Source organism: Schistocerca serialis, unplaced genomic scaffold (assembly GCF_023864345.2).
Source record: "Schistocerca serialis cubense isolate TAMUIC-IGC-003099 unplaced genomic scaffold, iqSchSeri2.2 HiC_scaffold_205, whole genome shotgun sequence".
Classification (NCBI taxonomy): domain Eukaryota; kingdom Metazoa; phylum Arthropoda; class Insecta; order Orthoptera; family Acrididae; genus Schistocerca; species Schistocerca serialis.
In genome coordinates, this window is record NW_026047768.1 from 20,001 (window position 1) to 25,000 (window position 5,000).

The window sequence follows — 5,000 nt, forward strand, 5'->3', positions numbered from 1 at the left end:
CGGGCTCCCGGCAAGCGCGCGCGGTTCTTCCCGGATGACGGACCTACCTGGCCCGGCCCCGGACCCGCGCCGCTGTTGGCTCGGGATGCTCTCGGGCGGAATAATCGCTCCCGTCAGCGGCGCTTCAGCTTTGGACAATTTCACGACCCGTCTTGAAACACGGACCAAGGAGTCTAACATGTGCGCGAGTCATTGGGCTGTACGAAACCTAAAGGCGTAATGAAAGTGAAGGTCTCGCCTTGCGCGGGCCGAGGGAGGATGGGGCTTCCCCGCCCTTCACGGGGCGGCGGCCTCCGCACTCCCGGGGCGTCTCGTCCTCATTGCGAGGTGAGGCGCACCTAGAGCGTACACGTTGGGACCCGAAAGATGGTGAACTATGCCTGGCCAGGACGAAGTCAGGGGAAACCCTGATGGAGGTCCGTAGCGATTCTGACGTGCAAATCGATCGTCGGAGCTGGGTATAGGGGCGAAAGACTAATCGAACCATCTAGTAGCTGGTTCCCTCCGAAGTTTCCCTCAGGATAGCTGGTGCTCGTACGAGTCTCATCCGGTAAAGCGAATGATTAGAGGCCTTGGGGCCGAAACGACCTCAACCTATTCTCAAACTTTAAATGGGTGAGATCTCCGGCTTGCTTGATATGCTGAAGCCGCGAGCAAACGACTCGGATCGGAGTGCCAAGTGGGCCACTTTTGGTAAGCAGAACTGGCGCTGTGGGATGAACCAAACGCCGAGTTAAGGCGCCCGAATCGACGCTCATGGGAAACCATGAAAGGCGTTGGTTGCTTAAGACAGCAGGACGGTGGCCATGGAAGTCGGAATCCGCTAAGGAGTGTGTAACAACTCACCTGCCGAAGCAACTAGCCCTGAAAATGGATGGCGCTGAAGCGTCGTGCCTATACTCGGCCGTCAGTCTGGCAGTCATGGCCGGTCCTTGCGGCCGGCCGCGAAGCCCTGACGAGTAGGAGGGTCGCGGCGGTGGGCGCAGAAGGGTCTGGGCGTGAGCCTGCCTGGAGCCGCCGTCGGTGCAGATCTTGGTGGTAGTAGCAAATACTCCAGCGAGGCCCTGGAGGGCTGACGCGGAGAAGGGTTTCGTGTGAACAGCCGTTGCACACGAGTCAGTCGATCCTAAGCCCTAGGAGAAATCCGATGTTGATGGGGGCCGTCATAGCATGATGCGCTTTGTGCTGGCCCCCGTTGGGCGAAAGGGAATCCGGTTCCTATTCCGGAACCCGGCAGCGGAACCGATACAAGTCGGGCCCCTCTTTTAGAGATGCTCGTCGGGGTAACCCAAAAGGACCCGGAGACGCCGTCGGGAGATCGGGGAAGAGTTTTCTTTTCTGCATGAGCGTTCGAGTTCCCTGGAATCCTCTAGCAGGGAGATAGGGTTTGGAACGCGAAGAGCACCGCAGTTGCGGCGGTGTCCCGATCTTCCCCTCGGACCTTGAAAATCCGGGAGAGGGCCACGTGGAGGTGTCGCGCCGGTTCGTACCCATATCCGCAGCAGGTCTCCAAGGTGAAGAGCCTCTAGTCGATAGAATAATGTAGGTAAGGGAAGTCGGCAAATTGGATCCGTAACTTCGGGATAAGGATTGGCTCTGAGGATCGGGGCGTGTCGGGCTTGGTCGGGAAGTGGGTCAGCGCTAACGTGCCGGGCCTGGGCGAGGTGAGTGCCGTAGGGGTGCCGGTAAGTGCGGGCGTTTAGCGCGGGCGTGGTCTGCTCTCGCCGTTGGTCGGCCTCGTGCTGGCCGGCGGTGCAGGATGCGCGCGCCTGCGCGGCGTTCGCGCCCCGGTGCTTCAACCTGCGTGCAGGATCCGAGCTCGGTCCCGTGCCTTGGCCTCCCACGGATCTTCCTTGCTGCGAGGCCGCGTCCGCCTTAGCGTGCTCCTCCGGGGGCGCGCGGGTGCGCGGATTCTCTTCGGCCGCCATTCAACGATCAACTCAGAACTGGCACGGACTGGGGGAATCCGACTGTCTAATTAAAACAAAGCATTGCGATGGCCCTAGCGGGTGTTGACGCAATGTGATTTCTGCCCAGTGCTCTGAATGTCAACGTGAAGAAATTCAAGCAAGCGCGGGTAAACGGCGGGAGTAACTATGACTCTCATAGTTACTGGGCAAGTGAAGCGCAATACATGGGCCATGCCCTCTTAGCCTCTCCTTGCCTGCGGCTTCCCCCCTTCCCGTGGGCCCGCCGATACGCCAGTCCTTGATAGGACTGGTAAGCAGAGTGGAAGTCCGCACTTGGGGCTTTGGGGGGTTACCAGCCCTCCATCGCATAACCCTTAATGTTGGGACAACAAGAGAAGAAAACACGGGTACCGGGCCTTCCGCTGAAGGACCCGGCCTAACAGTCCCGACTGCTAGCCTGCCAACCGTCCCTGAAGTAGAGGAGGCCGTGGAGCCATGGTTCCACTGCAGCATTTGCAGCCGTGCCTTCCGCAGCAAGATCGGGCTCGGACAACACCGCCGCCGCGCCCATCCGGAAGCGGCAAATGCGGAGATTGCAACTGATAGGAAGCGAGCTCGGTGGGCGGAAGAAGAAATGCGGGAGCTCGCCCTGGCGGAGGCTAGGCTTCTCTGTGCCAGTGACTCCAAAGTCCTCTTTGCAAACCAGGAGCTTCTACCCCTGTTTCCGCACCGTACCCTGGATGCCATCAAGTGCAGGAGGAGGACGGTGGCACACAGGACGATGGTGCGGGAATACGTAGAGGAGCTGAGGCGGGAACAACAGACGCAGCATGGTCTGCGCCATTCACCCGTCCCGGAGTCGCTGCCGGAGGGGCCACCCTCTCCGCCGGAGCTTGAGCGCCCGCCACAAACATCTGTAGTCGACGCAGCCATATGGAGGCACCTCGCCGGCCTGCCGCGGTCGGCCGCGCGCTTCTCGGCCCTGGACGACCTTGTGCGTTTGGGGCCGGGTACGCCGTTGGCAGTGGTCGCGGCTGGGCTGCCTGAGGCCCTCCGAGCTGTCGGCTCTGAGGAAGCAGAAGCAAGGAAGAGGAAGACGTCGCGCCCGCCATCCAAGCAGCGGTCTGGTGGTGGCCCTCCGCTCTCCAAGCGGAAGCGCCGCCGGTGGGAATATGCCAGATGTCAGGATGCCTTCAGGAAGAATCGCGCGCGCTGCGTGCGTGGCCTCCTGGATGGCACCCTGCTCCAGCCGCCGTCGAACATCCCAGGGCTGGTGGACTTCTGGCGCAGCCTCTTCACGACAGAGCCACCTTCCAACGCTGGCTCCATTCCCGATCGGCTTCTCCCGCGCTCGGAGTCTGTTGACTTTGAGCGCCTATGGAGGCCGATCACTGCAGAAGAGGTTGCGGCCGCCTTGCCGCCCAGAGGCTCCGTTGCCGGCCCTGACGGCCTCTCGCCGGTGCAGCTGCGCCGCCTTCCAGCGGAGGTCACCACCAAACTCCTAAACCTTTTCCTGCTTACCCGCAAGCTTCCCCCTTCCCTCCTCCGAGCCAGGACCTCTTTGCTCCCTAAGACAGCCGCCCCAGCATCCCCCGCTGACTTTCGGCCCATCACCGTCTGCTCGGTGCTAGCCCGAACCTTCCATAAGGTTCTGGCGACTCGCCTTATGCAGATGTGTGCTGTGGACGAACGTCAGCGGGCTTTCATCCCAAGGGATGGGATGCTGGAGAACACTTTCCTCCTCGACCGGATACTCGTCGGCGCCGTCCGCCGCTGTCGTTCTGTGTTCATGGCATCCCTCGATGTGTCCAAGGCGTTCGATTCGTTGGACCATGCGGCTTTGCGTCCTGTGCTTAAAGCCCATGGTCTGCCGGACGAATTCATTGACTACGTCGAGGGCTGCTATGCGGACAGCACGACGGTAATTGCGGGGGGTGGCGACGAGTCCCCGGCCGTGCGGCCAGCAAGAGGTGTTCGGCAAGGAGATCCTCTGTCCCCTCTCCTGTTCAATTTCGCTGTTGATTATGTTCTAGGTCAACTGCCCTCTCACGTAGGTGTCAAGGTGTTGGGCCGCCAGACGAACGCGGCGGCCTTCGCGGATGACATCCTGCTCTTCGCCTCCACGAGGGGGGGCCTGCAGTCCCTTATCAACGCAGCAGTGGCAGCCCTCGACCAGCTGGGGCTGCGGGTTAACCCGCGGAAGTGTCTCACCCTCGCACTCGTGGCGTCCGGCCGCGAGAAGAAAGTAAAAGTGGATGCGAGCGTCACCTTCACGGCCGGCGAAACCACCATGCCGGCGTTGGGAGTGGGTGAGACCTTCCGCTACCTGGGACTGCAGTTCTCCTCCTCTGGGCGGTGTCTCTTCCATCCGAGGCACCACATCGAGGAGCAGCTGTCGATCATCACGCGGGCGCCGCTGAAGCCGCAGCAGCGGCTCTTTGCACTTCGTGAGGTCCTTCTCCCGGGCCTGTATCATGGCCTAGCACTGAGTCGCACCCGCATCGGTGCGCTCAAGGCCATGGACAATTGCGTCCGAGCCGCCGTGAGGAGATGGTTCCGCCTCCCAGCCGACACCCCCTTGGGCTACTTTCACGCTCCAATTGCCCATGGGGGCCTTGGGATTCCATCAGCCCGCTGGATAGGGCCAACCCTGAGGCGGGGCAGGCTCCTCACCCTGTTGCAGCTCGACACCACCACCAACGACGCAGACCTGGGGGAGGCACGACACGAAGTGGCGGCGCTTGAACGACACCTGACGTGGGAGGGCCATCTGCTGCCAACGGCTGCGAAAGTTGGTGAGATGTGGGCGGCGCGCCTGCATGTTTCCTTCGACGGGGCAGCTCTTTCGTCGTCAGCCAGGACATCAGGCCAACACAGCTGGGTCGAGGACACCAGTCGCTTCCTGTCTGGCCGTGACTACGTCGCGTGCATCCGCACGCGCATTAACGCTCTACCATCCAAAGCGCGCAGGAGTCGCGGCCGAGACAGGGAGAAGATGTGTCGCGCAAGATGCAACGCCGTCGAGACCGCAAACCACGTCGTCCAGGGCTGCGGGCTGACCAGCCGAGCCCGGGTGCGACGACATGACGC

At 61.8% G+C, this 5,000-nt stretch overlaps 1 pseudogene; it reads left to right on the forward strand.

The window, feature by feature from the left end:
• The window catches only part of LOC126443924 (large subunit ribosomal RNA), a 7,809-nt pseudogene that overhangs the window by 774 nt on the left and 2,035 nt on the right, over nt 1-5,000 (forward strand).